This window comes from Hyla sarda, unplaced genomic scaffold (genome assembly GCF_029499605.1).
Source record: "Hyla sarda isolate aHylSar1 unplaced genomic scaffold, aHylSar1.hap1 scaffold_1088, whole genome shotgun sequence".
NCBI classification, from domain to species: domain Eukaryota; kingdom Metazoa; phylum Chordata; class Amphibia; order Anura; family Hylidae; genus Hyla; species Hyla sarda.
In genome coordinates this window covers 84963-106883 of record NW_026607708.1, presented here as the reverse complement: position 1 = coordinate 106883, position 21921 = coordinate 84963, and the positions used below count along the sequence as shown (strand labels likewise).

Sequence of the window (21921 nt, the reverse complement as noted above, 5' to 3'; positions counted from 1 at the left end):
GTGTGAACAGCCAGGAGACCCCCCCCCCCCATGTTATGTTACATAGTTACATAGTTAGTACGGTCGAAAAAAGACATATGTCCATCAAGTTCAACCAGGGAATTAAGGGGTAGGGGTGTGGCGCGATATTGGGGAAGGGATGAGATTTTATATTTCTTCATAAGCATTAATCTTATTTTGTCAATTAGGAACATTCAGCACCCACCCGCTATCAAGGCAGCTGCCTATCATGTCATGCCCTACCTGCACAGGTGTGCTGGCTACTCAAATGATCCAATTAAGGAGGCCATTTAGTCAGCAGCAGCAGAAGTCCTGTGCCTGGACGCTCCAACAGCGGCCAGACACAAGCAGAAGCAGAAGCAGCAGCAGCACCACCTTTTGTTTTTTGGCTGCAGCAGCAGCAAGGCCCACAGGGCTGGCTAGCTGGCTAGCCAGCAAGCAGGTAGCAATGAAAGTAGGAATCTTTCTTTTTAACCCTGTAAGGGGGTGGTGCACTGTACCCGAAGATACTGCCATATCGGGTCAATGCATAGGGCGACGGAAGCAAGCTTCGAAATCGGCCCCCGTTCTCAAAAATCCATTTAATATATGGTCCCCAGATAGGGGACGTATCAGATATTAAACTGATAAGAACAGATACTACACTTGATCTTAGCCAAAAGGCCGAGAAGCGATAACCGTGAAAGGGGCGGGCCCAACAAGGTCCCCTTCATGGGCACTATCACTGCTTGCTGTCAGGGAGGCTGCCAGACAATTTTCCATGCACACTCTGGGCTGGGGGGCAGTCAACCACCAGTACACACAGCAGAACCTAAACCCATACCATTATTGCTAAGCAGCAAGACAGGGGCCCATTGCACTCCCACGGGGCCTTTTTAAATGCAATCCATAACCCGGATTTGCCAGGAACCCTTCTTACTCCTCCTACTTGCATGTGACACTGGGCTTAGGATCTGCATAGGAAACACACACACAAGCACACACCTACCTTTGTTGCCTGCAGATGCCTCCTTGGCTGTCCCCAAACGGTATCAAACCAACACCCACGGGAAGCTGTAAGCATAGAGGACATGCCTGCACCCCATTGGACTTACCTGTGTGGGTTAAACCCGGGTTATTTGACAACCTATGGCGGTGATGGTTCTGCTCAGGCAGAGCAGTGCTGATGCTCCTCATAAAGCTGTCGCTGCTGTGAAGGTTCTAGGTGACATCACAAATCCCTATGGTTACATACACAACAAAGCTGGGTTGTTGTTGTTTACACTCTGCAAGGCCTGTGGAAGTGAGTGACATCATAGCACTGTAGTTCTGAGGGTTCTAGATGGATGCAACAATCTCCTGTTGCTTCTATGAAGGCCATAATAGACGACATCACCAAACAGCTCCATAGTCACATACACAGCAAAGGAGAGATGTTGTTTACACCTAGTGATGTCAGTGGTATTGAGTGACATCACAGCACAGTGCTAAGGCTCCTGGGCCTGGACACAGCAGCGGCTGCAATATCTCAACGGAGAATACGTTTATATATATGTGTGTGTGTGCGCGTATATATATATATATATATATATATATATATATATATATATATATTTCTCCGCCGAAATCACTTTTAAACCCATTTCCACCTTTTTTTCCCTTCTCTTCCTCTTACTTTTTTTTCACGTTTTTTTACGTTTTTCTCCTTTTCGCCTCTTTTCTGGGCGTATTATTCTTCTTTTTCTTCTTTTTTTTCGTCTAATGCATACCCCATCAGTGCAGCAATGCTTATTCAATACCGCCAGCAGATGGAGACACTGGGGGATAATTTTCTAAGGATTTATACTGATTTTTCCTGTCTGAATTTGTCGCACAGAAAGTTGCAGGCCAAATATGTGTGACATTTCTGCGACTTTAGCTTCTAGAGCATTTTTACAACATTATACATAGGTGCTGAATACATAAAAAGCGACTGTTCAGCGACAGACAAGTCGCATCGGCTGAAAGTAGGCCAGAATGTCAGTCCATGTTGGAGCAGGTTTAGATACAGTCTAAAGCATAGATCTCAAAGTCTGTGCACAGAATTTAGCAAGGGCCTCGCACCTTCTGATGCATCAGGTAGGTGCACAATAGCATAGCCTAACCCTCTGTACTTTGGTCTATATTGATGCGGGACATAGACAGCCAGCTGATGACCAATCCATTAGTGCAATGGATGGCTGGAAGCATTTGTCTTTGCCTTTGCAATACCACAGAAGCAATGCATGGTCAATGTACAGCAATGACACACCTGTGTGAACAGCCAGGAGACCCCCCCCCCCATGTTATGTTACATAGTTACATAGTTAGTACGGTCGAAAAAAGACATATGTCCATCAAGTTCAACCAGGGAATTAAGGGGTAGGGGTGTGCCGCGATATTGGGGAAGGGATGAGATTTTATATTTCTTCATAAGCATTAATCTTATTTTGTCAATTAGGAACATTCAGCACCCACCCGCTATCAAGGCAGCTGCCTATCATGTCATGCCCTACCTGCACAGGTGTGCTGGCTACTCAAATGATCCAATTAAGGAGGCCATTTAGTCAGCAGCAGCAGAAGTCCTGTGCCTGGACGCTCCAACAGCGGCCAGACACAAGCAGAAGCAGAAGCAGCAGCAGCACCACCTTTTGTTTTTTGGCTGCAGCAGCAGCAAGGCCCACAGGGCTGGCTAGCTGGCTAGCCAGCAAGCAGGTAGCAATGAAAGTAGGAATCTTTCTTTTTAACCCTGTAAGGGGGTGGTGCACTGTACCCGAAGATACTGCCATATCGGGTCAATGCATAGGGCGACGGAAGCAAGCTTCGAAATCGGCCCCCGTTCTCAAAAATCCATTTAATATATGGTCCCCAGATAGGGGACGTATCAGATATTAAACTGATAAGAACAGATACTACACTTGATCTTAGCCAAAAGGCCGAGAAGCGATAACCGTGAAAGGGGCGGGCCCAACAAGGTCCCCTTCATGGGCACTATCACTGCTTGCTGTCAGGGAGGCTGCCAGACAATTTTCCATGCACACTCTGGGCTGGGGGGCAGTCAACCACCAGTACACACAGCAGAACCTAAACCCATACCATTATTGCTAAGCAGCAAGACAGGGGCCCATTGCACTCCCACGGGGCCTTTTTAAATGCAATCCATAACCCGGATTTGCCAGGAACCCTTCTTACTCCTCCTACTTGCATGTGACACTGGGCTTAGGATCTGCATAGGAAACACACACACAAGCACACACCTACCTTTGTTGCCTGCAGATGCCTCCTTGGCTGTCCCCAAACGGTATCAAACCAACACCCACGGGAAGCTGTAAGCATAGAGGACATGCCTGCACCCCATTGGACTTACCTGTGTGGGTTAAACCCGGGTTATTTGACAACCTATGGCGGTGATGGTTCTGCTCAGGCAGAGCAGTGCTGATGCTCCTCATAAAGCTGTCGCTGCTGTGAAGGTTCTAGGTGACATCACAAATCCCTATGGTTACATACACAACAAAGCTGGGTTGTTGTTGTTTACACTCTGCAAGGCCTGTGGAAGTGAGTGACATCATAGCACTGTAGTTCTGAGGGTTCTAGATGGATGCAACAATCTCCTGTTGCTTCTATGAAGGCCATAATAGACGACATCACCAAACAGCTCCATAGTCACATACACAGCAAAGGAGAGATGTTGTTTACACCTAGTGATGTCAGTGGTATTGAGTGACATCACAGCACAGTGCTAAGGCTCCTGGGCCTGGACACAGCAGCGGCTGCAATATCTCAACGGAGAATACGTTTATATATATGTGTGTGTGTGCGCGTATATATATATATATATATATATATATATATATATATATATATATTTCTCCGCCGAAATCACTTTTAAACCCATTTCCACCTTTTTTTCCCTTCTCTTCCTCTTACTTTTTTTTCACGTTTTTTTACGTTTTTCTCCTTTTCGCCTCTTTTCTGGGCGTATTATTCTTCTTTTTCTTCTTTTTTTTCGTCTAATGCATACCCCATCAGTGCAGCAATGCTTATTCAATACCGCCAGCAGATGGAGACACTGGGGGATAATTTTCTAAGGATTTATACTGATTTTTCCTGTCTGAATTTGTCGCACAGAAAGTTGCAGGCCAAATATGTGTGACATTTCTGCGACTTTAGCTTCTAGAGCATTTTTACAACATTATACATAGGTGCTGAATACATAAAAAGCGACTGTTCAGCGACAGACAAGTCGCATCGGCTGAAAGTAGGCCAGAATGTCAGTCCATGTTGGAGCAGGTTTAGATACAGTCTAAAGCATAGATCTCAAAGTCTGTGCACAGAATTTAGCAAGGGCCTCGCACCTTCTGATGCATCAGGTAGGTGCACAATAGCATAGCCTAACCCTCTGTACTTTGGTCTATATTGATGCGGGACATAGACAGCCAGCTGATGACCAATCCATTAGTGCAATGGATGGCTGGAAGCATTTGTCTTTGCCTTTGCAATACCACAGAAGCAATGCATGGTCAATGTACAGCAATGACACACCTGTGTGAACAGCCAGGAGACCCCCCCCCCCCCATGTTATGTTACATAGTTACATAGTTAGTACGGTCGAAAAAAGACATATGTCCATCAAGTTCAACCAGGGAATTAAGGGGTAGGGGTGTGGCGCGATATTGGGGAAGGGATGAGATTTTATATTTCTTCATAAGCATTAATCTTATTTTGTCAATTAGGAACATTCAGCACCCACCCGCTATCAAGGCAGCTGCCTATCATGTCATGCCCTACCTGCACAGGTGTGCTGGCTACTCAAATGATCCAATTAAGGAGGCCATTTAGTCAGCAGCAGCAGAAGTCCTGTGCCTGGACGCTCCAACAGCGGCCAGACACAAGCAGAAGCAGAAGCAGCAGCAGCACCACCTTTTGTTTTTTGGCTGCAGCAGCAGCAGCAGCAAGGCCCACAGGGCTGGCTAGCTGGCTAGCCAGCAAGCAGGTAGCAATGAAAGTAGGAATCTTTCTTTTTAACCCTGTAAGGGGGTGGTGCACTGTACCCGAAGATACTGCCATATCGGGTCAATGCATAGGGCGACGGAAGCAAGCTTCGAAATCGGCCCCCGTTCTCAAAAATCCATTTAATATATGGTCCCCAGATAGGGGACGTATCAGATATTAAACTGATAAGAACAGATACTACACTTGATCTTAGCCAAAAGGCCGAGAAGCGATAACCGTGAAAGGGGCGGGCCCAACAAGGTCCCCTTCATGGGCACTATCACTGCTTGCTGTCAGGGAGGCTGCCAGACAATTTTCCATGCACACTCTGGGCTGGGGGGCAGTCAACCACCAGTACACACAGCAGAACCTAAACCCATACCATTATTGCTAAGCAGCAAGACAGGTGCCCATTGCACTCCCACGGGGCCTTTTTAAATGCAATCCATAACCCGGATTTGCCAGGAACCCTTCTTACTCCTCCTACTTGCATGTGACACTGGGCTTAGGATCTGCATAGGAAACACACACACAAGCACACACCTACCTTTGTTGCCTGCAGATGCCTCCTTGGCTGTCCCCAAACGGTATCAAACCAACACCCACGGGAAGCTGTAAGCATAGAGGACATGCCTGCACCCCATTGGACTTACCTGTGTGGGTTAAACCCGGGTTATTTGACAACCTATGGCGGTGATGGTTCTGCTCAGGCAGAGCAGTGCTGATGCTCCTCATAAAGCTGTCGCTGCTGTGAAGGTTCTAGGTGACATCACAAATCCCTATGGTTACATACACAACAAAGCTGGGTTGTTGTTGTTTACACTCTGCAAGGCCTGTGGAAGTGAGTGACATCATAGCACTGTAGTTCTGAGGGTTCTAGATGGATGCAACAATCTCCTGTTGCTTCTATGAAGGCCATAATAGACGACATCACCAAACAGCTCCATAGTCACATACACAGCAAAGGAGAGATGTTGTTTACACCTAGTGATGTCAGTGGTATTGAGTGACATCACAGCACAGTGCTAAGGCTCCTGGGCCTGGACACAGCAGCGGCTGCAATATCTCAACGGAGAATACGTTTATATATATGTGTGTGTGTGCGCGTATATATATATATATATATATATATATATATATATATATATATATATATATATATATATTTCTCCGCCGAAATCACTTTTAAACCCATTTCCACCTTTTTTTCCCTTCTCTTCCTCTTACTTTTTTTTCACGTTTTTTTACGTTTTTCTCCTTTTCGCCTCTTTTCTGGGCGTATTATTCTTCTTTTTCTTCTTTTTTTTCGTCTAATGCATACCCCATCAGTGCAGCAATGCTTATTCAATACCGCCAGCAGATGGAGACACTGGGGGATAATTTTCTAAGGATTTATACTGATTTTTCCTGTCTGAATTTGTCGCACAGAAAGTTGCAGGCCAAATATGTGTGACATTTCTGCGACTTTAGCTTCTAGAGCATTTTTACAACATTATACATAGGTGCTGAATACATAAAAAGCGACTGTTCAGCGACAGACAAGTCGCATCGGCTGAAAGTAGGCCAGAATGTCAGTCCATGTTGGAGCAGGTTTAGATACAGTCTAAAGCATAGATCTCAAAGTCTGTGCACAGAATTTAGCAAGGGCCTCGCACCTTCTGATGCATCAGGTAGGTGCACAATAGCATAGCCTAACCCTCTGTACTTTGGTCTATATTGATGCGGGACATAGACAGCCAGCTGATGACCAATCCATTAGTGCAATGGATGGCTGGAAGCATTTGTCTTTGCCTTTGCAATACCACAGAAGCAATGCATGGTCAATGTACAGCAATGACACACCTGTGTGAACAGCCAGGAGACCCCCCCCCCCCCATGTTATGTTACATAGTTACATAGTTAGTACGGTCGAAAAAAGACATATGTCCATCAAGTTCAACCAGGGAATTAAGGGGTAGGGGTGTGGCGCGATATTGGGGAAGGGATGAGATTTTATATTTCTTCATAAGCATTAATCTTATTTTGTCAATTAGGAACATTCAGCACCCACCCGCTATCAAGGCAGCTGCCTATCATGTCATGCCCTACCTGCACAGGTGTGCTGGCTACTCAAATGATCCAATTAAGGAGGCCATTTAGTCAGCAGCAGCAGAAGTCCTGTGCCTGGACGCTCCAACAGCGGCCAGACACAAGCAGAAGCAGAAGCAGCAGCAGCACCACCTTTTGTTTTTTGGCTGCAGCAGCAGCAGCAGCAAGGCCCACAGGGCTGGCTAGCTGGCTAGCCAGCAAGCAGGTAGCAATGAAAGTAGGAATCTTTCTTTTTAACCCTGTAAGGGGGTGGTGCACTGTACCCGAAGATACTGCCATATCGGGTCAATGCATAGGGCGACGGAAGCAAGCTTCGAAATCGGCCCCCGTTCTCAAAAATCCATTTAATATATGGTCCCCAGATAGGGGACGTATCAGATATTAAACTGATAAGAACAGATACTACACTTGATCTTAGCCAAAAGGCCGAGAAGCGATAACCGTGAAAGGGGCGGGCCCAACAAGGTCCCCTTCATGGGCACTATCACTGCTTGCTGTCAGGGAGGCTGCCAGACAATTTTCCATGCACACTCTGGGCTGGGGGGCAGTCAACCACCAGTACACACAGCAGAACCTAAACCCATACCATTATTGCTAAGCAGCAAGACAGGGGCCCATTGCACTCCCACGGGGCCTTTTTAAATGCAATCCATAACCCGGATTTGCCAGGAACCCTTCTTACTTCTCCTACTTGCATGTGACACTGGGCTTAGGATCTGCATAGGAAACACACACACAAGCACACACCTACCTTTGTTGCCTGCAGATGCCTCCTTGGCTGTCCCCAAACGGTATCAAACCAACACCCACGGGAAGCTGTAAGCATAGAGGACATGCCTGCACCCCATTGGACTTACCTGTGTGGGTTAAACCCGGGTTATTTGACAACCTATGGCGGTGATGGTTCTGCTCAGGCAGAGCAGTGCTGATGCTCCTCATAAAGCTGTCGCTGCTGTGAAGGTTCTAGGTGACATCACAAATCCCTATGGTTACATACACAACAAAGCTGGGTTGTTGTTGTTTACACTCTGCAAGGCCTGTGGAAGTGAGTGACATCATAGCACTGTAGTTCTGAGGGTTCTAGATGGATGCAACAATCTCCTCTTGCTTCTATCAAGGCCATAATAGACGACATCACCAAACAGCTCCATAGTCACATACACAGCAAAGGAGAGATGTTGTTTACACCTAGTGATGTCAGTGGTATTGAGTGACATCACAGCACAGTGCTAAGGCTCCTGGGCCTGGACACAGCAGCGGCTGCAATATCTCAACGGAGAATACGTTTATATATATGTGTGTGTGTGCGCGTATATATATATATATATATATATATATATATATATATATATTTCTCCGCCGAAATCACTTTTAAACCCATTTCCACCTTTTTTTCCCTTCTCTTCCTCTTACTTTTTTTTCACGTTTTTTTACGTTTTTCCTCCTTTTCGCCTCTTTTCTGGGCGTATTATTCTTCTTTTTCTTTCTTTTTTTTCGTCTATTGCATACCCCATCAGTGCAGCAATGCTTATTCAATACCGCCAGCAGATGGAGACACTGGGGGATAATTTTCTAAGGATTTATACTGATTTTTCCTGTCTGAATTTGTCGCACAGAAAGTTGCAGGCCAAATATGTGTGACATTTCTGCGACTTTAGCTTCTAGAGCATTTTTACAACATTATACATAGGTGCTGAATACATAAAAAGCGACTGTTCAGCGACAGACAAGTCGCATCGGCTGAAAGTAGGCCAGAATGTCAGTCCATGTTGGAGCAGGTTTAGATACAGTCTAAAGCATAGATCTCAAAGTCTGTGCACAGAATTTAGCAAGGGCCTCGCACCTTCTGATGCATCAGGTAGGTGCACAATAGCATAGCCTAACCCTCTGTACTTTGGTCTATATTGATGCGGGACATAGACAGTCAGCTGATGACCAATCCATTAGTGCAATGGATGGCTGGAAGCATTTGTCTTTGCCTTTGCAATACCACAGAAGCAATGCATGGTCAATGTACAGCAATGACACACCTGTGTGAACAGCCAGGAGACCCCCCCCCCCCATGTTATGTTACATAGTTACATAGTTAGTACGGTCGAAAAAAGACATATGTCCATCAAGTTCAACCAGGGAATTAAGGGGTAGGGGTGTGGCGCGATATTGGGGAAGGGATGAGATTTTATATTTCTTCATAAGCATTAATCTTATTTTGTCAATTAGGAACATTCAGCACCCACCCGCTATCAAGGCAGCTGCCTATCATGTCATGCCCTACCTGCACAGGTGTGCTGGCTACTCAAATGATCCAATTAAGGAGGCCATTTAGTCAGCAGCAGCAGAAGTCCTGTGCCTGGACGCTCCAACAGCGGCCAGACACAAGCAGAAGCAGAAGCAGCAGCAGCACCACCTTTTGTTTTTTGGCTGCAGCAGCAGCAGCAGCCAAGGCCCACAGGGCTGGCTAGCTGGCTAGCCAGCAAGCAGGTAGCAATGAAAGTAGGAATCTTTCTTTTTAACCCTGTAAGGGGGTGGTGCACTGTACCCGAAGATACTGCCATATCGGGTCAATGCATAGGGCGACGGAAGCAAGCTTCGAAATCGGCCCCCGTTCTCAAAAATCCATTTAATATATGGTCCCCAGATAGGGGACGTATCAGATATTAAACTGATAAGAACAGATACTACACTTGATCTTAGCCAAAAGGCCGAGAAGCGATAACCGTGAAAGGGGCGGGCCCAACAAGGTCCCCTTCATGGGCACTATCACTGCTTGCTGTCAGGGAGGCTGCCAGACAATTTTCCATGCACACTCTGGGCTGGGGGGCAGTCAACCACCAGTACACACAGCAGAACCTAAACCCATACCATTATTGCTAAGCAGCAAGACAGGGGCCCATTGCACTCCCACGGGGCCTTTTTAAATGCAATCCATAACCCGGATTTGCCAGGAACCCTTCTTACTCCTCCTACTTGCATGTGACACTGGGCTTAGGATCTGCATAGGAAACACACACACAAGCACACACCTACCTTTGTTGCCTGCAGATGCCTCCTTGGCTGTCCCCAAACGGTATCAAACCAACACCCACGGGAAGCTGTAAGCATAGAGGACATGCCTGCACCCCATTGGACTTACCTGTGTGGGTTAAACCCGGGTTATTTGACAACCTATGGCGGTGATGGTTCTGCTCAGGCAGAGCAGTGCTGATGCTCCTCATAAAGCTGTCGCTGCTGTGAAGGTTCTAGGTGACATCACAAATCCCTATGGTTACATACACAACAAAGCTGGGTTGTTGTTGTTTACACTCTGCAAGGCCTGTGGAAGTGAGTGACATCATAGCACTGTAGTTCTGAGGGTTCTAGATGGATGCAACAATCTCCTGTTGCTTCTATGAAGGCCATAATAGACGACATCACCAAACAGCTCCATAGTCACATACACAGCAAAGGAGAGATGTTGTTTACACCTAGTGATGTCAGTGGTATTGAGTGACATCACAGCACAGTGCTAAGGCTCCTGGGCCTGGACACAGCAGCGGCTGCAATATCTCAACGGAGAATACGTTTATATATATGTGTGTGTGTGCGCGTATATATATATATATATATATATATATATATATATATATATATATTCTCCGCCGAAATCACTTTTAAACCCATTTCCACCTTTTTTTCCCTTCTCTTCCTCTTACTTTTTTTTCACGTTTTTTTACGTTTTTCTCCTTTTCGCCTCTTTTCTGGGCGTATTATTCTTCTTTTTCTTCTTTTTTTTCGTCTAATGCATACCCCATCAGTGCAGCAATGCTTATTCAATACCGCCAGCAGATGGAGACACTGGGGGATAATTTTCTAAGGATTTATACTGATTTTTCCTGTCTGAATTTGTCGCACAGAAAGTTGCAGGCCAAATATGTGTGACATTTCTGCGACTTTAGCTTCTAGAGCATTTTTACAACATTATACATAGGTGCTGAATACATAAAAAGCGACTGTTCAGCGACAGACAAGTCGCATCGGCTGAAAGTAGGCCAGAATGTCAGTCCATGTTGGAGCAGGTTTAGATACAGTCTAAAGCATAGATCTCAAAGTCTGTGCACAGAATTTAGCAAGGGCCTCGCACCTTCTGATGCATCAGGTAGGTGCACAATAGCATAGCCTAACCCTCTGTACTTTGGTCTATATTGATGCGGGACATAGACAGCCAGCTGATGACCAATCCATTAGTGCAATGGATGGCTGGAAGCATTTGTCTTTGCCTTTGCAATACCACAGAAGCAATGCATGGTCAATGTACAGCAATGACACACCTGTGTGAACAGCCAGGAGACCCCCCCCCCCCCATGTTATGTTACATAGTTACATAGTTAGTACGGTCGAAAAAAGACATATGTCCATCAAGTTCAACCAGGGAATTAAGGGGTAGGGGTGTGGCGCGATATTGGGGAAGGGATGAGATTTTATATTTCTTCATAAGCATTAATCTTATTTTGTCAATTAGGAACATTCAGCACCCACCCGCTATCAAGGCAGCTGCCTATCATGTCATGCCCTACCTGCACAGGTGTGCTGGCTACTCAAATGATCCAATTAAGGAGGCCATTTAGTCAGCAGCAGCAGAAGTCCTGTGCCTGGACGCTCCAACAGCGGCCAGACACAAGCAGAAGCAGAAGCAGCACCACCTTTTGTTTTTTGGCTGCAGCAGCAGCAGCAGCAAGGCCCACAGGGCTGGCTAGCTGGCTAGCCAGCAAGCAGGTAGCAATGAAAGTAGGAATCTTTCTTTTTAACCCTGTAAGGGGGTGGTGCACTGTACCCGAAGATACTGCCATATCGGGTCAATGCATAGGGCGACGGAAGCAAGCTTCGAAATCGGCCCCCGTTCTCAAAAATCCATTTAATATATGGTCCCCAGATAGGGGACGTATCAGATATTAAACTGATAAGAACAGATACTACACTTGATCTTAGCCAAAAGGCCGAGAAGCGATAACCGTGAAAGGGGCGGGCCCAACAAGGTCCCCTTCATGGGCACTATCACTGCTTGCTGTCAGGGAGGCTGCCAGACAATTTTCCATGCACACTCTGGGCTGGGGGGCAGTCAACCACCAGTACACACAGCAGAACCTAAACCCATACCATTATTGCTAAGCAGCAAGACAGGGGCCCATTGCACTCCCACGGGGCCTTTTTAAATGCAATCCATAACCCGGATTTGCCAGGAACCCTTCTTACTCCTCCTACTTGCATGTGACACTGGGCTTAGGATCTGCATAGGAAACACACACACAAGCACACACCTACCTTTGTTGCCTGCAGATGCCTCCTTGGCTGTCCCCAAACGGTATCAAACCAACACCCACGGGAAGCTGTAAGCATAGAGGACATGCCTGCACCCCATTGGACTTACCTGTGTGGGTTAAACCCGGGTTATTTGACAACCTATGGCGGTGATGGTTCTGCTCAGGCAGAGCAGTGCTGATGCTCCTCATAAAGCTGTCGCTGCTGTGAAGGTTCTAGGTGACATCACAAATCCCTATGGTTACATACACAACAAAGCTGGGTTGTTGTTGTTTACACTCTGCAAGGCCTGTGGAAGTGAGTGACATCATAGCACTGTAGTTCTGAGGGTTCTAGATGGATGCAACAATCTCCTGTTGCTTCTATGAAGGCCATAATAGACGACATCACCAAACAGCTCCATAGTCACATACACAGCAAAGGAGAGATGTTGTTTACACCTAGTGATGTCAGTGGTATTGAGTGACATCACAGCACAGTGCTAAGGCTCCTGGGCCTGGACACAGCAGCGGCTGCAATATCTCAACGGAGAATACGTTTATATATATGTGTGTGTGTGCGCGTATATATATATATATATATATATATATATATATATATATATATATATATTTCTCCGCCGAAATCACTTTTAAACCCATTTCCACCTTTTTTTCCCTTCTCTTCCTCTTACTTTTTTTTCACGTTTTTTTACGTTTTTCTCCTTTTCGCCTCTTTTCTGGGCGTATTATTCTTCTTTTTCTTCTTTTTTTTCGTCTAATGCATACCCCATCAGTGCAGCAATGCTTATTCAATACCGCCAGCAGATGGAGACACTGGGGGATAATTTTCTAAGGATTTATACTGATTTTTCCTGTCTGAATTTGTCGCACAGAAAGTTGCAGGCCAAATATGTGTGACATTTCTGCGACTTTAGCTTCTAGAGCATTTTTACAACATTATACATAGGTGCTGAATACATAAAAAGCGACTGTTCAGCGACAGACAAGTCGCATCGGCTGAAAGTAGGCCAGAATGTCAGTCCATGTTGGAGCAGGTTTAGATACAGTCTAAAGCATAGATCTCAAAGTCTGTGCACAGAATTTAGCAAGGGCCTCGCACCTTCTGATGCATCAGGTAGGTGCACAATAGCATAGCCTAACCCTCTGTACTTTGGTCTATATTGATGCGGGACATAGACAGCCAGCTGATGACCAATCCATTAGTGCAATGGATGGCTGGAAGCATTTGTCTTTGCCTTTGCAATACCACAGAAGCAATGCATGGTCAATGTACAGCAATGACACACCTGTGTGAACAGCCAGGAGACCCCCCCCCCCCATGTTATGTTACATAGTTACATAGTTAGTACGGTCGAAAAAAGACATATGTCCATCAAGTTCAACCAGGGAATTAAGGGGTAGGGGTGTGGCGCGATATTGGGGAAGGGATGAGATTTTATATTTCTTCATAAGCATTAATCTTATTTTGTCAATTAGGAACATTCAGCACCCACCCGCTATCAAGGCAGCTGCCTATCATGTCATGCCCTACCTGCACAGGTGTGCTGGCTACTCAAATGATCCAATTAAGGAGGCCATTTAGTCAGCAGCAGCAGAAGTCCTGTGCCTGGACGCTCCAACAGCGGCCAGACACAAGCAGAAGCAGAAGCAGCAGCAGCACCACCTTTTGTTTTTTGGCTGCAGCAGCAGCAGCAGCAAGGCCCACAGGGCTGGCTAGCTGGCTAGCCAGCAAGCAGGTAGCAATGAAAGTAGGAATCTTTCTTTTTAACCCTGTAAGGGGGTGGTGCACTGTACCCGAAGATACTGCCATATCGGGTCAATGCATAGGGCGACGGAAGCAAGCTTCGAAATCGGCCCCCGTTCTCAAAAATCCATTTAATATATGGTCCCCAGATAGGGGACGTATCAGATATTAAACTGATAAGAACAGATACTACACTTGATCTTAGCCAAAAGGCCGAGAAGCGATAACCGTGAAAGGGGCGGGCCCAACAAGGTCCCCTTCATGGGCACTATCACTGCTTGCTGTCAGGGAGGCTGCCAGACAATTTTCCATGCACACTCTGGGCTGGGGGGCAGTCAACCACCAGTACACACAGCAGAACCTAAACCCATACCATTATTGCTAAGCAGCAAGACAGGGGCCCATTGCACTCCCACGGGGCCTTTTTAAATGCAATCCATAACCCGGATTTGCCAGGAACCCTTCTTACTCCTCCTACTTGCATGTGACACTGGGCTTAGGATCTGCATAGGAAACACACACACAAGCACACACCTACCTTTGTTGCCTGCAGATGCCTCCTTGGCTGTCCCCAAACGGTATCAAACCAACACCCACGGGAAGCTGTAAGCATAGAGGACATGCCTGCACCCCATTGGACTTACCTGTGTGGGTTAAACCCGGGTTATTTGACAACCTATGGCGGTGATGGTTCTGCTCAGGCAGAGCAGTGCTGATGCTCCTCATAAAGCTGTCGCTGCTGTGAAGGTTCTAGGTGACATCACAAATCCCTATGGTTACATACACAACAAAGCTGGGTTGTTGTTGTTTACACTCTGCAAGGCCTGTGGAAGTGAGTGACATCATAGCACTGTAGTTCTGAGGGTTCTAGATGGATGCAACAATCTCCTGTTGCTTCTATGAAGGCCATAATAGACGACATCACCAAACAGCTCCATAGTCACATACACAGCAAAGGAGAGATGTTGTTTACACCTAGTGATGTCAGTGGTATTGAGTGACATCACAGCACAGTGCTAAGGCTCCTGGGCCTGGACACAGCAGCGGTTGCAATATCTCAACGGAGAATACGTTTATATATATGTGTGTGTGTGCGCGTATATATATATATATATATATATATATTTCTCCGCCGAAATCACTTTTAAACCCATTTCCACCTTTTTTTCCCTTCTCTTCCTCTTACTTTTTTTTCACGTTTTTTTACGTTTTTCTCCTTTTCGCCTCTTTTCTGGGCGTATTATTCTTCTTTTTCTTCTTTTTTTTCGTCTAATGCATACCCCATCAGTGCAGCAATGCTTATTCAATACCGCCAGCAGATGGAGACACTGGGGGATAATTTTCTAAGGATTTATACTGATTTTTCTTGTCTGAATTTGTCGCACAGAAAGTTGCAGGCCAAATATGTGTGACATTTCTGCGACTTTAGCTTCTAGAGCATTTTTACAACATTATACATAGGTGCTGAATACATAAAAAGCGACTGTTCAGCGACAGACAAGTCGCATCGGCTGAAAGTAGGCCAGAATGTCAGTCCATGTTGGAGCAGGTTTAGATACAGTCTAAAGCATAGATCTCAAAGTCTGTGCACAGAATTTAGCAAGGGCCTCGCACCTTCTGATGCATCAGGTAGGTGCACAATAGCATAGCCTAACCCTCTGTACTTTGGTCTATATTGATGCGGGACATAGACAGCCAGCTGATGACCAATCCATTAGTGCAATGGATGGCTGGAAGCATTTGTCTTTGCCTTTGCAATACCACAGAAGCAATGCATGGTCAATGTACAGCAATGACACACCTGTGTGAACAGCCAGGAGACCCCCCCCCCCCCCCCATGTTATGTTACATAGTTACATAGTTAGTACGGTCGAAAAAAGACATATGTCCATCAAGTTCAACCAGGGAATTAAGGGGTAGGGGTGTGGCGCGATATTGGGGAAGGGATGAGATTTTATATTTCTTCATAAGCATTAATCTTATTTTGTCAATTAGGAACATTCAGCACCCACCCGCTATCAAGGCAGCTGCCTATCATGTCATGCCCTACCTGCACAGGTGTGCTGGCTACTCAAATGATCCAATTAAGGAGGCCATTTAGTCAGCAGCAGCAGAAGTCCTGTGCCTGGACGCTCCAACAGCGGCCAGACACAAGCAGAAGCAGAAGCAGCAGCAGCACCACCTTTTGTTTTTTGGCTGCAGCAGCAGCAGCAGCAAGGCCCACAGGGCTGGCTAGCTGGCTAGCCAGCAAGCAGGTAGCAATGAAAGTAGGAATCTTTCTTTTTAACCCTGTAAGGGGGTGGTGCACTGTACCCGAAGATACTGCCATATCGGGTCAATGCATAGGGCGACGGAAGCAAGCTTCGAAATCGGCCCCCGTTCTCAAAAATCCATTTAATATATGGTCCCCAGATAGGGGACGTATCAGATATTAAACTGATAAGAACAGATACTACACTTGATCTTAGCCAAAAGGCCGAGAAGCGATAACCGTGAAAGGGGCGGGCCCAACAAGGTCCCCTTCATGGGCACTATCACTGCTTGCTGTCAGGGAGGCTGCCAGACAATTTTCCATGCACACTCTGGGCTGGGGGGCAGTCAACCACCAGTACACACAGCAGAACCTAAACCCATACCATTATTGCTAAGCAGCAAGACAGGGGCCCATTGCACTCCCACGGGGCCTTTTTAAATGCAATCCATAACCCGGATTTGCCAGGAACCCTTCTTACTCCTCCTACTTGCATGTGACACTGGGCTTAGGATCTGCATAGGAAACACACACACAAGCACACACCTACCTTTGTTGCCTGCAGATGCCTCCTTGGCTGTCCCCAAACGGTATCAAACCAACACCCACGGGAAGCTGTAAGCATAGAGGACATGCCTGCACCCCATTGGACTTACCTGTGTGGGTTAAACCCGGGTTATTTGACAACCTATGGCGGTGATGGTTCTGCTCAGGCAGAGCAGTGCTGATGCTCCTCATAAAGCTGTCGCTGCTGTGAAGGTTCTAGGTGACATCACAAATCCCTATGGTTACATACACAACAAAGCTGGGTTGTTGTTGTTTACACTCTGCAAGGCCTGTGGAAGTGAGTGACATCATAGCACTGTAGTTCTGAGGGTTCTAGATGGATGCAACAATCTCCTGTTGCTTCTATGAAGGCCATAATAGACGACATCACCAAACAGCTCCATAGTCACATACACAGCAAAGGAGAGATGTTGTTTACACCTAGTGATGTCAGTGGTATTGAGTGACATCACAGCACAGTGCTAAGGCTCCTGGGCCTGGACACAGCAGCGGCTGCAATATCTCAACGGAGAATACGTTTATATATATGTGTGTGTGTGCGCGTATATATATATATATATATATATATATATATATATATATATATTTCTCCGCCGAAATCACTTTTAAACCCATTTCCACCTTTTTTTCCCTTCTCTTCCTCTTACTTTTTTTTCACGTTTTTTTACGTTTTTCTCCTTTTCGCCTCTTTTCTGGGCGTATTATTCTTCTTTTTCTTCTTTTTTTTCGTCTAATGCATACCCCATCAGTGCAGCAATGCTTATTCAATACCGCCAGCAGATGGAGACACTGGGGGATAATTTTCTAAGGATTTATACTGATTTTTCCTGTCTGAATTTGTCGCACAGAAAGTTGCAGGCCAAATATGTGTGACATTTCTGCGACTTTAGCTTCTAGAGCATTTTTACAACATTATACATAGGTGCTGAATACATAAAAAGCGACTGTTCAGCGACAGACAAGTCGCATCGGCTGAAAGTAGGCCAGAATGTCAGTCCATGTTGGAGCAGGTTTAGATACAGTCTAAAGCATAGATCTCAAAGTCTGTGCACAGAATTTAGCAAGGGCCTCGCACCTTCTGATGCATCAGGTAGGTGCACAATAGCATAGCCTAACCCTCTGTACTTTGGTCTATATTGATGCGGGACATAGACAGCCAGCTGATGACCAATCCATTAGTGCAATGGATGGCTGGAAGCATTTGTCTTTGCCTTTGCAATACCACAGAAGCAATGCATGGTCAATGTACAGCAATGACACACCTGTGTGAACAGCCAGGAGACCCCCCCCCCCCCCCCATGTTATGTTACATAGTTACATAGTTAGTACGGTCGAAAAAAGACATATGTCCATCAAGTTCAACCAGGGAATTAAGGGGTAGGGGTGTGGCGCGATATTGGGGAAGGGATGAGATTTTATATTTCTTCATAAGCATTAATCTTATTTTGTCAATTAGGAACATTCAGCACCCACCCGCTATCAAGGCAGCTGCCTATCATGTCATGCCCTACCTGCACAGGTGTGCTGGCTACTCAAATGATCCAATTAAGGAGGCCATTTAGTCAGCAGCAGCAGAAGTCCTGTGCCTGGACGCTCCAACAGCGGCCAGACACAAGCAGAAGCAGAAGCAGCAGCAGCACCACCTTTTGTTTTTTGGCTGCAGCAGCAGCAGCAGCAAGGCCCACAGGGCTGGCTAGCTGGCTAGCCAGCAAGCAGGTAGCAATGAAAGTAGGAATCTTTCTTTTTAACCCTGTAAGGGGGTGGTGCACTGTACCCGAAGATACTGCCATATCGGGTCAATGCATAGGGCGACGGAAGCAAGCTTCGAAATCGGCCCCCGTTCTCAAAAATCCATTTAATATATGGTCCCCAGATAGGGGACGTATCAGATATTAAACTGATAAGAACAGATACTACACTTGATCTTAGCCAAAAGGCCGAGAAGCGATAACCGTGAAAGGGGCGGGCCCAACAAGGTCCCCTTCATGGGCACTATCACTGCTTGCTGTCAGGGAGGCTGCCAGACAATTTTCCATGCACACTCTGGGCTGGGGGGCAGTCAACCACCAGTACACACAGCAGAACCTAAACCCATACCATTATTGCTAAGCAGCAAGACAGGGGCCCATTGCACTCCCACGGGGCCTTTTTAAATGCAATCCATAACCCGGATTTGCCAGGAACCCTTCTTACTCCTCCTACTTGCATGTGACACTGGGCTTAGGATCTGCATAGGAAACACACACACAAGCACACACCTACCTTTGTTGCCTGCAGATGCCTCCTTGGCTGTCCCCAAACGGTATCAAACCAACACCCACGGGAAGCTGTAAGCATAGAGGACATGCCTGCACCCCATTGGACTTACCTGTGTGGGTTAAACCCGGGTTATTTGACAACCTATGGCGGTGATGGTTCTGCTCAGGCAGAGCAGTGCTGATGCTCCTCATAAAGCTGTCGCTGCTGTGAAGGTTCTAGGTGACATCACAAATCCCTATGGTTACATACACAACAAAGCTGGGTTGTTGTTGTTTACACTCTGCAAGGCCTGTGGAAGTGAGTGACATCATAGCACTGTAGTTCTGAGGGTTCTAGATGGATGCAACAATCTCCTGTTGCTTCTATGAAGGCCATAATAGACGACATCACCAAACAGCTCCATAGTCACATACACAGCAAAGGAGAGATGTTGTTTACACCTAGTGATGTCAGTGGTATTGAGTGACATCACAGCACAGTGCTAAGGCTCCTGGGCCTGGACACAGCAGCGGCTGCAATATCTCAACGGAGAATACGTTTATATATATGTGTGTGTGTGCGCGTATATATATATATATATATATATATATATATATATATTTCTCCGCCGAAATCACTTTTAAACCCATTTCCACCTTTTTTTCCCTTCTCTTCCTCTTACTTTTTTTTCACGTTTTTTTACGTTTTTCTCCTTTTCGCCTCTTTTCTGGGCGTATTATTCTTCTTTTTCTTCTTTTTTTTCGTCTAATGCATACCCCATCAGTGCAGCAATGCTTATTCAATACCGCCAGCAGATGGAGACACTGGGGGATAATTTTCTAAGGATTTATACTGATTTTTCCTGTCTGAATTTGTCGCACAGAAAGTTGCAGGCCAAATATGTGTGACATTTCTGCGACTTTAGCTTCTAGAGCATTTTTACAACATTATACATAGGTGCTGAATACATAAAAAGCGACTGTTCAGCGACAGACAAGTCGCATCGGCTGAAAGTAGGCCAGAATGTCAGTCCATGTTGGAGCAGGTTTAGATACAGTCTAAAGCATAGATCTCAAAGTCTGTGCACAGAATTTAGCAAGGGCCTCGCACCTTCTGATGCATCAGGTAGGTGCACAATAGCATAGCCTAACCCTCTGTACTTTGGTCTATATTGATGCGGGACATAGACAGCCAGCTGATGACCAATCCATTAGTGCAATGGATGGCTGGAAGCATTTGTCTTTGCCTTTGCAATACCACAGAAGCAATGCATGGTCAATGTACAGCAATGACACACCTGTGTGAACAGCCAGGAGACCCCCCCCCCCCCATGTTATGTTACATAGTTACATAGTTAGTACGGTCGAAAAAAGACATATGTCCATCAAGTTCAACCAGGGAATTAAGGGGTAGGGGTGTGGCGCGATATTGGGGAAGGGATGAGATTTTATATTTCTTCATAAGCATTAATCTTATTTTGTCAATTAGGAACATTCAGCACCCACCCGCTATCAAGGCAGCTGCCTATCATGTCATGCCCTACCTGCACAGGTGTGCTGGCTACTCAAATGATCCAATTAAGGAGGCCATTTAGTCAGCAGCAGCAGAAGTCCTGTGCCTGGACGCTCCAACAGCGGCCAGACACAAGCAGAAGCAGAAGCAGCAGCAGCACCACCTTTTGTTTTTTGGCTGCAGCAGCAGCAGCAGCAAGGCCCACAGGGCTGGCTAGCTGGCTAGCCAGCAAGCAGGTAGCAATGAAAGTAGGAATCTTTCTTTTTAACCCTGTAAGGGGGTGGTGCACTGTACCCGAAGATACTGCCATATCGGGTCAATGCATAGGGCGACGGAAGCAAGCTTCGAAATCGGCCCCCGTTCTCAAAAATCCATTTAATATATGGTCCCCAGATAGGGGACGTATCAGATATTAAACTGATAAGAACAGATACTACACTTGATCTTAGCCAAAAGGCCGAGAAGCGATAACCGTGAAAGGGGCGGGCCCAACAAGGTCCCCTTCATGGGCACTATCACTGCTTGCTGTCAGGGAGGCTGCCAGACAATTTTCCATGCACACTCTGGGCTGGGGGGCAGTCAACCACCAGTACACACAGCAGAACCTAAACCCATACCATTATTGCTAAGCAGCAAGACAGGGGCCCATTGCACTCCCACGGGGCCTTTTTAAATGCAATCCATAACCCGGATTTGCCAGGAACCCTTCTTACTCCTCCTACTTGCATGTGACACTGGGCTTAGGATCTGCATAGGAAACACACACACAAGCACACACCTACCTTTGTTGCCTGCAGATGCCTCCTTGGCTGTCCCCAAACGGTATCAAACCAACACCCACGGGAAGCTGTAAGCATAGAGGACATGCCTGCACCCCATTGGACTTACCTGTGTGGGTTAAACCCGGGTTATTTGACAACCTATGGCGGTGATGGTTCTGCTCAGGCAGAGCAGTGCTGATGCTCCTCATAAAGCTGTCGCTGCTGTGAAGGTTCTAGGTGACATCACAAATCCCTATGGTTACATACACAACAAAGCTGGGTTGTTGTTGTTTACACTCTGCAAGGCCTGTGGAAGTGAGTGACATCATAGCACTGTAGTTCTGAGGGTTCTAGATGGATGCAACAATCTCCTGTTGCTTCTATGAAGGCCATAATAGACGACATCACCAAACAGCTCCATAGTCACATACACAGCAAAGGAGAGATGTTGTTTACACCTAGTGATGTCAGTGG

At 46.3% G+C, this 21921-nt stretch overlaps 10 non-coding genes across 10 annotated transcripts; all 10 read right to left on the bottom strand.

The window, feature by feature from the left end:
* Positions 1-484: 484 nt before the first annotated feature.
* On the bottom strand, positions 485-675 carry LOC130300580 (U2 spliceosomal RNA). The gene has a single exon (XR_008851420.1). It is a non-coding gene; the product is annotated as a U2 spliceosomal RNA (small nuclear RNA).
* A 2079-nt stretch (positions 676-2754) lies between these two features.
* Positions 2755-2945, bottom strand: LOC130300579 (U2 spliceosomal RNA). Its single transcript, XR_008851419.1, has one exon. It is a non-coding gene; the product is annotated as a U2 spliceosomal RNA (small nuclear RNA).
* A 2087-nt stretch (positions 2946-5032) lies between these two features.
* LOC130300578 (U2 spliceosomal RNA) lies at positions 5033-5223 on the bottom strand. Its single transcript, XR_008851418.1, has one exon. It is a non-coding gene; the product is annotated as a U2 spliceosomal RNA (small nuclear RNA).
* Positions 5224-7324: 2101 nt separating this feature from the next.
* On the bottom strand, positions 7325-7515 carry LOC130300577 (U2 spliceosomal RNA). The gene has a single exon (XR_008851417.1). It is a non-coding gene; the product is annotated as a U2 spliceosomal RNA (small nuclear RNA).
* Positions 7516-9600: 2085 nt separating this feature from the next.
* Positions 9601-9791, bottom strand: LOC130300576 (U2 spliceosomal RNA). Its single transcript, XR_008851416.1, has one exon. It is a non-coding gene; the product is annotated as a U2 spliceosomal RNA (small nuclear RNA).
* A 2080-nt stretch (positions 9792-11871) lies between these two features.
* Positions 11872-12062, bottom strand: LOC130300574 (U2 spliceosomal RNA). Its single transcript, XR_008851414.1, has one exon. It is a non-coding gene; the product is annotated as a U2 spliceosomal RNA (small nuclear RNA).
* Positions 12063-14152: 2090 nt separating this feature from the next.
* On the bottom strand, positions 14153-14343 carry LOC130300573 (U2 spliceosomal RNA). Its single transcript, XR_008851413.1, has one exon. It is a non-coding gene; the product is annotated as a U2 spliceosomal RNA (small nuclear RNA).
* A 2072-nt stretch (positions 14344-16415) lies between these two features.
* Positions 16416-16606, bottom strand: LOC130300572 (U2 spliceosomal RNA). The gene has a single exon (XR_008851412.1). It is a non-coding gene; the product is annotated as a U2 spliceosomal RNA (small nuclear RNA).
* Positions 16607-18694: 2088 nt separating this feature from the next.
* On the bottom strand, positions 18695-18885 carry LOC130300571 (U2 spliceosomal RNA). Its single transcript, XR_008851411.1, has one exon. It is a non-coding gene; the product is annotated as a U2 spliceosomal RNA (small nuclear RNA).
* A 2079-nt stretch (positions 18886-20964) lies between these two features.
* LOC130300570 (U2 spliceosomal RNA) lies at positions 20965-21155 on the bottom strand. The gene has a single exon (XR_008851410.1). It is a non-coding gene; the product is annotated as a U2 spliceosomal RNA (small nuclear RNA).
* Between the last annotated feature and the right edge of the window lie 766 nt (positions 21156-21921).